Source organism: Lytechinus variegatus, chromosome 9 (assembly GCF_018143015.1).
Source record: "Lytechinus variegatus isolate NC3 chromosome 9, Lvar_3.0, whole genome shotgun sequence".
In the NCBI taxonomy this organism is placed as follows: Eukaryota; Metazoa; Echinodermata; class Echinoidea; order Temnopleuroida; family Toxopneustidae; genus Lytechinus; species Lytechinus variegatus.
The window spans coordinates 18,868,714-18,880,738 of NC_054748.1; the positions used below are offsets into that span (position 1 = coordinate 18,868,714).

General features: G+C 37.9%; 1 long non-coding RNA gene and 1 pseudogene across 1 annotated transcript; one reads left to right on the forward strand and one right to left on the reverse strand.

Annotated features, from left to right (window-relative positions):
- Positions 1-3,011: 3,011 nt before the first annotated feature.
- LOC121421865 lies at positions 3,012-8,076 on the reverse strand (annotated as a pseudogene).
- A 2,504-nt stretch (positions 8,077-10,580) lies between these two features.
- Positions 10,581-11,945, forward strand: LOC121421154. The gene is made up of 2 exons (XR_005970945.1): positions 10,581-11,121; positions 11,682-11,945. It is a non-coding gene; the product is annotated as an uncharacterized LOC121421154 (long non-coding RNA).
- Positions 11,946-12,025: the final 80 nt, after the last annotated feature.

The window sequence follows — 12,025 nt, forward strand, 5'->3', positions numbered from 1 at the left end:
TCTGCACAGTTTGTGGTTCACTGTGAAATGATTTCATCCAATACCTGTAGTGCAGTTGCACCAGGTGTAGCCATAGGAGAGACATTAAAGGGGAAGTTCACCCTGACAAAAAGTTTAATGTAAAAATAGCAGAAAAAATAATAAAAAATATTACCGAAGATTTGAGAAAAATTCATCAAATAATTAAAAAGTTATTAGAATTTCAATTATTTGATTTGTGACGTCACATGCGAGCAGCATTCCTACATAGCGAATGGTAAAAAATCTATGAAATGTCATTATCTCAAAAAATTGAAAATGGTTTTCACTGTAACTTTTGTACATCAATAGACAAATCATTTCACACCCGATCATGAAAAGAAAACAAAATGAAGTCATGAGGAACCATACAAAATTTGAAATTCATGCATTTTATATTACATGACACATGGGGCAGCTGCTCGTTTATGACGTCAAAAATCAAAAATTTGAACTCTAATAACTTTCTCACTCTTTAACGGATTTTCCTCAAACCTTCACCAATATTTTTTACTATTTTTTCTGCTATTTTTTTCAACAAAGTTTTCTTCAGGGTGAACTTCCCCTTTAACATTTGTCATGTCAGGGTGACAGCATTAGCATAGGAAGATCCCATTTTAAGGCTGGTAGGTCAAGATCATAATTGTCAACTTACATTTCATTGCAGGCTAGTGAAAGGGAATGATTTTCTCATTACTTCTTTTCAATAGCATCAAAACTTTTCATCTGCGATTTCCATCGAGAGCAATCTTGGACAAGGTGGATGAAAAAAACTGAGAATGGTGTAGGTCCATCCAGGGAGGCTGTCCTGACTTTGATGAGGAACTGTGCAAGATCTACAGATGAAACGCAACTTGAAATTGCTATTTCAAAGTTGAAGACTTGCCACCAGTGGACCCACAACCAGAAATTTCAGCGATGGATGAGCAAGACATGGCTACCCCAAGTGAAGGTACCTATACATGTATTACCCTAACTGTAGTGAGTACCTTATTTTCACTAAAAGAGAAAGTAGAATGATGCATCATTTGGCAAAACATACTAGTCAGTTAAACCCACTGCGTAATTGAAAGTGGATGAGAAAACCTGAATCTACTGCTCCTGATGAAGGAGACAAATGAGGGTTATCTTAATTCCAATTACATCTTGCATATGTTTTTTGAATGTAGAGTTAAAGTTTTTCAGTTTGTGTTAACATCAGTGTTTCATTTGTAATTATTACTGGTTTAATTTCTGTAATGGTATATTTGTTTTTGCTTCATCATGGGCCAATCATGACGTGCAGGTGTTTGTTATGTACTTTTCGGAAAAACCGCAGAGAAAGAGAATGTCAACCTTCGCCACTCCAGGGAAGGCGGAGATATTTAAGCACAAAGTACAAGACACCTTTGTTCGAGTATATGAAGCATTTATGAGGAAAGGTGTAGGTGAGTAAAAGGGATTATGATTGGATATATCTACATGTATTCTTCTTACAGGAAAAAGGAAACCCAGATGGAAGCTTTTCTTTTTTATATGAAAAACATAGGAGAAAGTTATGTCAAACCAATATGCTGAGAGTGCATTTTTTTTTGTCTTGATTGCCTTGCATTTTGCTGCCTTTCTCACCATGCGATGTGCCTTTCCTCCAACTTTTGTGTTCTTGATATAGAATATGAAGGTTGAATTGATGCACCTGTCTTATTTAACAAACCTGTCTGGAAACAGTAGTAGTATAAACTCTTATGCACATACAAAGTAAATGAGATGTAGAAAAATACTTTTACTAGCCCTAATCTGTGAAGCGCTTAGACACGTCGTTCCAATGTATTAACCCTATCTAGGCCGGGGGGGGGGGGGGCCTCCGAGGCCCCCCCTCAACGAATCCCGCGATATTTTCGCCGCGCGAAATTTTTTTACCGCGCCGCTCGCTGACTTTTTACTTTCAAGTCTTGCGCAACTTTTGAGACCAACTTTGTGTCACTCGGGTATGTGGTTCCGAAATTACGCAACATTATGTAAGTGCATGTCAGACCGAAAATTGCTCAAAAATGTGATTTCGTGTACAAAGTCAATGCAAATTGTGTTTTCAACCAAAATTCATAAATGTATGATTATTTTTAGTTTTGCTTGTCTAAATGTATTTATTTTATGCTTTTTATGATCATAGAAGAGTCCCCAACAAATTTCATTGAAAAAACAATGAAAAACAAAAGGTCGAAAAAACAAAGAAATACATAAGAAATTGCAAAAAACAATATAATACATAAGATAATGAATCGATATCACAATTTTTTTCATTTACACTTGCTAAGAACACCACAAAGAGTTTCTATACCAAAAATCAGTACATATGGAGCCTTATTTAGGGAGTTACAGGAAAAAGTATGATTTCGCATACTAATTACGCATAAATTAGCATAATCACTTAATAGTGTTTCGCATGAAATAAATTACTATATAATCTTGTAGATTATGTCCCAGGCAACCCCTGTGCCAATTTTCGGCGTGATCGCGCGGTCGACGGCCGAGATCTTAGGGGGGGCCTGGGAGGCCCCCCCCGGCCATATGAACTCCCAAAATACCCCGGCCTAGATAGGGTTAAGCGCTATATAAAAGCGGATTATTATTATTATAATCCAGATGTGGGGCTGGGGGGAGACACCCCCACAACATTTTCTGCGATCATATCACTGCATGACTGTGCTGCTTGCTGAATTTTTATTTTCAAGTCTTCGCATCATTTGAAAAAAAAATTGCACTGCCTTGGAACGTAGTTCAAAAATTAAGCAACCTTACCATAAAAAAGTGCTTGTCAGACCTAAAATTGCTCCAAACCTTGTTTTTGTGTAAAAAGTGTAGATTGATTCAATCACTATCCCCATCTCCCCCCTCGTCATAACCCCCCCCCACACACACACAAAAGAAGTTCTGTGTGGTTAAGATTGAAGCAATGTTCTGTCTTTTGAGTGTATATTCATTTTTTGTTGTTGTTGCTGAGGGGGTGTGTTTTGTTTATTTTACCTGATCCTGCCTAAATGATTTTAAAGGTTTTGCTTATGGAAGGAAAGTAACCTGAAACCTCCCCCTTCCTCTCCAATCCCCCCATTGTATATGATTGCTCTTAAACTTCCTTTTTTTAAAAAAATATTACACAAAGATGAGATAGAAGGTACAGAGGAGGGACATAGACAGGGAGGAGGACTTACCCTGTGGATTTGGTGAATGGTTAAGTTCGGGTAAGATTATATTTTTATGAAGGGGAGTACTAAACTATTTTTTTGAGAATGCTATGTTAATGATTTCATAGAAAACAACACTTTGGTGATTTGTAATAAGATCAAAGTTATGCCCCAATTTAGCTGGAGTAAATCTTTCTGAGGGGGTGTGTTTTGTTTATTTTACCTAAATGATTTTAAAGGATTTGCTTATGGAAGGAAAGTAAGCTGAAACCTCCCCCTTCCTCTCCAATCCCCCCATTGTATATGATTGCTCTTAAATTTCCTTTTTTTTAAAATATTACATAAAGATGAAGATGAACCCGATGTAGAGGCAAGGGGTGAGATGGAGGAAGGTGCAGAGGAGGGACCTATACCAGAGGAGATAGAAGGTGGATTTGGTGAATGTTCACGTTCGGGTAAGATTATATTTTTAAGAAGGGGAGTACTTAACTATATTTTGAGAATGCTATGTTAATGATTTCATAGAAAAAAACACTTTGGGGATTTGTAATAAGATCAAAGTTATGCCCCAATTTAGCTTGAGTAAATCTACTTTCATGGAAATATTAACAGTAAAGTTCATTAATAAGGAATTTTAATCCTGTAGTGCATGATTTTTTAATTAAATATTTGAGTGAAACTATAAGTCACTGATATCATCATATACCACAAATTTTTTTTGCCTTAATAAAAGAAAGATTAAATAAATACACTTAAGACTTTGTGTAACATGAAAATACACTAATATATTTGATTTTTTTTAAGGCTCATATTGATGATAACTGATGACCCATTTCATCATATAGGGTAATGCATTCACTAAAGAAGACTTTAGTAAAAACCTTAAACCAGACCCAGGCTTTTTTTGTTGTCCTTTGATGGGGGGGGGGGGGCAGGAGTGAAACAATCCCAACCCCCACCCCTCTCTCGAGATCTCGGCCATTGATCATGCGAGCGCATTGGAAATTGGTGTGCTATTGGTGTACTATTGGATGTAACCTACAAGGCTGCATGGTTCATTTTTCTGAGATCATCAGATTCTTTTATATGACATAATTTTTTTAATTCATGCATATTTCATACATTTTGCTCTAATTCACTATAAGCCCATAGAATGCTGATTTTTGTGTTTATATACTTGAGGTGATTGGTTCATCATAGACATTTGATAGATTTTGAAAATTTTTAAGGCTTGTAACAAATTATGAATAAGATGAACAAGGTTCCTTTATGTTTTATAGGTAAGGGTAGGACAAAGTATGCTGAATGATGAAAAAAGTTTGTTGTCATGGTTACCTACAAACAACTTATTAACATAGAAACAAATTACGGTTTAAAAATGAATTTCTTATGTACTTCTTTTATGGAACCTTTTATATTATGCTAAAATCAATTAATTTTCAGTTGATGAAAGTGAAAATAATCATTATATAGGTGGGAAAAATCAATTTACATTGACTTTATTCACAAGGCTCTACCAAACTGATCTGTAGTTAAAAGAACTACAGATGTCCCTTGACATTGAGGTGGGATCCAAACAAAATATACTTGGGAAGAGAGGCAAGAAGACTTAGAAGGAAGTTGGGCAGATCCGACATCATGTCATTCATGGGTGAAAGGCTCTGCCAAACTGGCCACAAGATCACCTATCAGAAGTGTAACAAGAATATGACATCCTTCATCTGCAAGGATTGCAGGCTACAACAATCTATATAGAAAGAGACGCAAAAGATCTTCAAGGAAGTCGGGCAGATGCCAGATCCGACATCATGTCATTCATGGTAGAAAGGCTCTGCCAAACTCGCCACAAGATCAACTGTCAGAGGTAATAACAAGAATATAGCATCCCTCATCTGCAAAGACTGTGTACATTTGTGCAGACTGTGATAGGTGTCTACATGCAAATCTCTTCTTCCATGACAGTCCTTCTCACCATTGTGGAAATGTTCCAGCAGAAAAGGATGAGGTGGATCATGACTCCTAAACCAACAACCAGTTGAAAATAGATGTACATCTACTTAGTTCAGGATAATTGCTGCCAACATAGAAGCAATGCAGGAGGTTCCTCTACGACCGGTTGATGTGCGTGGCATACGTTACTGCAACGTCTGTCCTATGGAACCTGGTCCGACAATATCCTCCTTCGCATATCCGTGGCAGTACTGAATTGTGTCAGCACGATCTCCGTTTGTTCCGCAGAGTGGACAGGTGTATGCTTAAAGGATCGGACACATAGTGATGCCATCCTCGGACTTCAACTTGTGGCTGGCGTAAACCATCTCGCTTTCCCAATTATTCTTACAGAAAATGCACCAGCTAGGCCGCCGTACCCGAGGCTCCAACTCTACCGTTGGTACTAGAGCATCGACCTGATCCTCTCATTACTTTCGACAGTTCAGTAATATCAACGTTCAGAGGGAGAAATCCGGAGTAAGGTGTATTAGCAGTCGACACGGGGAGGCCAGATATGACGTTGTTGTTGAGATCGCTGATAGCTGGATTCGTAATGACAGGAACATCGATCAAGACACCACTCCAAAACTGCAGCGTTGTAGATTGAAGAGGGATCAACGACCACTTCTCAACCTCACACCAGGCCAAGACCAGTAACCACTCAAGTGAAGAAAAGCTTGTTCAATTGGCAGAAGAGGAGCATAAAATAAGATTAGAATATATGAGGGTCGACCACAAATACAGGATGAAATCCTCAAAGTCCAAAAGAAAACAGAGGATGTTAGCTCAAGTTTTATGTTGAAATTAGTATAAATGAAGAATAAGTTTAATCATCTTAGTGTAAATAGTATGTTTGAGAGAGAGTGAAAGTACAGTAGACAATCAAGATACACTAAAAGGGGATGTTATGTAAAAAGTATTTAACTTACTTGTTCTCCAGAAACTTTTAAGATTATCTACATTTGCATGTGGGTATGTATAGCAATGTTTCAAAAAAACATTCAATTGCCTTACTTCGATTATATGATGACCTTTTTTTAAAACAAAGGATACGTTTCTTAAAAAATATATTAATGTTCTCTCCGAGTAATAAAAACACCACCCCAAAACTGCAGCGTCGTGGAGTGAAGAGGGGATCAACAATCAATTCCCAACCCAAAACCAGGCCCAGACTAGCACATACCCACTCAAGTGAAGAAAATCTTGTTGAATTGGCAGAAGAGGAGCATGAAATTAACACAGATAGGTAGGCTTTGATTGGTCCATTGATGATTCTGAGTGGAGGTCACAAGAGAAGCTCTCAAAGCAACTCCTGGGGCTCTCCAAAGGAAGAGTCCTGGTCCTTTACCTCCGATGGGTCAGTGGCTCTTGAGAGGGCAATGAGATGATCAATTTACATCATTTCAATTAATTTGGGGCCTGGTACAATATATGACCAGAGAAGTGTGACCAACATCAGGGGTATTCTGGGTTTTTCCCCGATAAATAGTGCATGATTACCTGACAGGCCATCTCTGCTCAATCACTGGACGCACTTTCGAAATCAACAAGAGGAAGGCAATGGATAATCCATGGCCAGATAAGTGGGACCAATGTCAGGGGTATTCTAGGTATTTCTCCCACAATTACTATTTATGTTGGTGTTATCTGTGCTTCATACCCAGATAAAGATGGAAGAGTTGGACTGAGAAGCTCTTATCAAAACGGCTAGAGACAATACCAGACAACTGGCACAAGAGATCACCTCAAATTCAAGTATCAAATCGTTTCTTCAGGATGATCTTGTTCGACTCAAAATTCGAACAACAAATGCCACCAAACTAGAGCAAACAACACTAATGGAATATCAGTATGATATTGATGGTGTTAGAGAGAATAATTAGATTATTAACAAAGTGGGTCTTCACTAAAAATGTTAGTTATGTCTCCTTTCATTTTTATACAGTTCTCAAGTCAATCAAATTGTTCACAGCCATGGCAAGAGACGCAAATTTACAGATGCAGAAAACGATGCAATTTCTCGCTCGCTTGAAGAGGACATAAGCAACAGATTGCCATCGAGAATCCAGTCGATTAAAAACTCATTACTGTTCAACACAGAAGCTGCAAGGGTACTACAAAGTAGGACACCCCAGCAAATAAGAGATCGGGTTCGTAACATGATAACACAAGCAAAAAAATAAACAAGATTCCTCCAATTACTGCCATTTCAATTAACCTTTTATTTGAGACTAAGAATAAATTCTTTGTAACTTATGATGCTATTTAATGAGTCCCCAGCACTGTTTATCATGGATTTGTAAATTAATACAAGTCATTTGACACTGATCGTGTTAAACAAAGGTAATTCTAATTGCTCGGGGAAAAACATTTTCCCGAACAATGTTAGTGGGGTTTTTAAAACTTTTTTATATGTGCTTGTGTGCGTGAAATTATCTTGAGATGGAGGGCGCCCTAACCACCGAGTGAGACACCATGTCTTCATGCTGAACTCTTTTAATTTTCACCTTTCCTAAAACTGATTTTACTCAATGGTGGTAAAAAGGCATGTTGATTCGTTGATTTAAGTTTTCAAGTCAATATTGATTCATAATGAGCTCCAAAAGGATGCAGGACACCCCTGAAAAGATGAAATATTCATCCGTCGCCAAGAAGGTTGTATACGATAGCGATGGGGCATCTTCAAGTGCGCTACCGCAAGGCACCGTCGGGTCTGACGGGCAACCTCCCCGCAGTGGTTCACCTTATTCGCTCAGAGATATGAGGAGCGAAGACTTCTCAAAGCGGATCTTGCAAAAGAGAAAAAACTAGATTACCTCAAGAGACTGAAATCGGAGGGAAAGAAGCCTTTCTTTTTATTCTCTGCAAGGATTGGTGTTCGTAACTCAGAAGGAAAACTATTCATTGTTGGCTGATTTCTCTTAACCGCTGCATTGAGTGGTTAACATACATGTACAAGGTTTGAAATTTAGCTTACAAAAATTTTGTTCTATTTTCCTTTTACTGAGGTTTTACTGAGGTATGCAGCTGGCACAGGGCCTACATCACAAGTTATACTCGATACTTGTGGTAGTTGTTGTTTTTTGTTATCTTTAATGCTTTCTTCACAATGTTTCCATGTTTATGGTATTTTAAATTTGTAAAACAGTAGCTCACAGTATGTCATATTTTACTTTTCTCATCCTATGTAGGTACAGGTCAACATAGATAATCTAGATAGTAGGAAGAGTAATGTCCTCTTGATATTGGTAAAGATAAAATAAGAGGAACAATTTAAAACAAGTTTCATAACAATTGGCTGTGAAATAAGCAAGTCTTGTTGTACTTTCTATGGGGATTGGCTGTGAAATAAGCAAGTCTTGTTGTACTTTCTATGGGGATCCTCAAATAGGCAAACATACTTTCAAATGGCTCATTTTGTGGACAACTCTCCATTTGTTTTGTACACAATTTTTCAGATTCGCATAATTATCTTTAAAAAATAATTACTGCCATATGACTGAGCATAACATATGTAAAGCAAAATATAATTCACACCACATATGTCACGGTAGGGAATAGATGGTGTGAAGAATGTAAAACAATGGGAAAAGTCTGAAAATATGTGTACAAAACAAATGGAGGGTTGTCCATAAAATCTGCATGTTTGCCAACTTGAGGATCCCATAGGAAGAAAAACAAGACTTCTCAAACTTTCATATTAACTTGCTTATTCAGCAACCGATTTTTTATGAAACTTGCTTAAATTGTTCCGCTCATTTTCTCTTTTTAATAAGATTGCTTCTCTTCTTGGGTTTTGGTTTCCTTTAACCATTCTCATGAAAATTGGATGGCACACTCTTCTTGGGCTAAAGATGAGCAGGACAAATTGCGTTGCCACAGGAATGGAATACATGTATAGCCCTGTAGATAAAATCCCACACTATTATTATGCCAATTTTCAAAGGTGTTGGTGAAATTGGCAGTTAATATATAAACGTACATGGCATGTTCTTGAACAGGGAGGGGACAGCCAATAGTGCCAGCAAGGTTACATGTAAGTGGTGAAATGTACTAATAACCTTGAACACACGATACCAGCATATAATGTCAATTTGTTTGCTGCCATATATTTTTTATTTGATTAAAAAAACACAAAGAAAGACTTTTGGGAATAGGATTTTTAAATCACGAGTCATGAATCATGAGTTTTCACGCCCTGGTCCTTCAGCCTCTCCACATTCTTATTCGCATGGCACAGCACAGTCAGAAACATATTTGGGTGTTCCACAAGAACCAGCTAACTATGAAGCCCCTAGCTACTATACTTTCCCTGGCCAGTAAATATAAAGATTTGTACTGTATTGGTAATCTGATGAAGGACATAAATGTCCCATTTGATTATTTTCCTATTTTATCGAAATAATCATTTTGATCAGTAGGACTTTAAGGGGGGGGGGGCAAACAATTGTTTGAATGCTTTAATCCGAACAGCAGTTTCCAGCAACTGGCCCCTACAAACATGTACCATGTAAGAGTCAATACCCAATTATAATGAAAGTGAATTTGTATCAAACCATTTGGTACATCTCGTATAGAACAATTATAAGAATAGGTTCAATGTCACCCAGTTTTACATAATTCTTTTCCTACACACAATATGTTTTACAATTCTTAATTTTTTTCCTTGTAATTAAAGGTCAAAATCATTAAAAGGACAAGGTGCCCATCAGCAATGGATCCAGAGACCTACAAGCTGGTGTTTGATGCATAGAGTAGTGGACATCGCGGGGCGACAAAGACTGCTAAGGAAGAAAACACGAAAAGGCACAGAGTGAGTAGATTTCTGCGAAAGTGGTCAGGTGTACGGATACAGAAGATTTTAATACAACCCAGTTACTAGAGACTTGGAAGATCGACTGGTTTTTCCCACTCATGATGCATACAGAATCATTGTCACAACAGATGAAAATGATGAGCTATCGGAAAGCTTCTATCGCGAAACTATATACAAATAGCGAATAGGCAGGAGTGCGATGGTGCGAGATTTCGCATGAGGTGAAAGAAAGATGCTCTATTCAACAAGGCGTTAGCCAAGTTGAATAGAGCGTTTCTTTCTTTCACCGAATGCGAAATCTTGCACCATTGCACGAATAAGAATATTCGCCATTTGTGTTGTACAACACCTCGATATCTAGCGAAAATATGAAAAAAAACAAGAGTTTTTCCCTCCAGTAATCTATGAAATGGGAGCAAAAATATTGAAAGCGAAAAGTAAAATCCCACAAGCCGGGCCCACAAGCGCACATGATCTTGGACAGCATTGCGCATTAGCCAGCGGGCTGCACGCGTATTATCATCTTATTCAATGAAATCGCATTGTGACGTCACCTAAGGCCGTGCAATGGTACATTTTGGATGGTACGTCTTGTGTGCAGCGGTACGAATGTGTGACATTCAGCCTCCCATTTGATAGCGTATAACAAGCTAAGTAGGCGTTGTACAACAGGAGATGGCGCACTCAAACTGACAAAGAGAATTCAAGAGGTGTTTGTTGGTCTCAATAAGAGCATGATCCAAAAGTGGTTGAACAAAAAAACCATCGGTCCAGAAGACCAAGCCCCAATTCCAAAACTGTGCACCACTCATTCCTGTAGGGGCGTGCAGTGTAATGGAAAGGAATCAAGTGGACTTGGTGGACAGGAGGAACGTTGGTGGAGAGGGTTATTACAATTACATATTGAGTGTGATTGATGTCTTTAGCAGGTACTTGTTCCTGAAGGCACTTAAATCAAAGACTTCCGAAGAGGTAGCTGGTGTTCTCGCAAATGTATATGAGGTATTTGGACCCCCCAAAATCTTACAAGCAGACAGAGGAACGGAATTTAAGGGAACTGTTCGGCTGCTGATGAGTCGACTTGGTGTAAAAATAATCCTCAGTGCACCTTACAAGCCAGAATCACAAGGGAAAGTAAGAATATCCAATAATTAGGTGATCTGTCAATCGACAGATCAACTATTAATTTCGTAAGAATTTTCTTTTATATTTATTTCTTAATTTTTATTTTTCAACCCTTTTCTTGTTACCATAAAATCTCCATATCTACATCATCAATTATCTTCAAAATATCATCAGATATGGGGACTTATCATGTCATGTGTATAAAGCAAGTTCAAGGTCAAAAGGTCATCATGACGTCATCTAGACGCCATTTTGTAAAATCCCATTATCAATCATATCTTCATTATCAATTATCAAAAATTAACAATATTTACATCACATTTACTTCAGGTCAAGGGTCAACTGCCCATGTCCAACAACAACGAAATCAAAATGCAAATGATTATAAACGGGAAAAAAATTTTTTTTTTGCCGAAGTGAATCATCTGCTGCTAAACATAAACCCAATATAAGACCGACTGAAGGTGAACTTTCTCAATAGTGACGTATACTTTTTCAACCTAAGTCTTGTTTGTTATTGTCACTTTAAGTTATCGTAATTGCCTCCATTTTATTGCGTATCATTACAGGTTGTATGCTAAAATCTTCAAGAAACAATATGGAGCAGCAACTGGTGAAGAGATGTATGCTGACCTTGAAAGGAAGAGCAGCACCAGTTATGAGCCAAAATTGAAGTGACACCTGACAATCAAACAATCGTTGCCATTTGCATTCCTCTTACGAAGAGGGTACATGAAACATAGTGGCGAGATCATTTTCGTTGATTCAAGCGGGAACTGTGACCGTCACAACAGTCGCATCTTTGTGGTTCTAACACACTCATCTGCTGGAGGCCTTCCACTTGGGATGCTCATAACTACGTCAGAATCAACGCCCACAATTCAAGCAGGATTTAGTCTCCTCCAGTCTATCC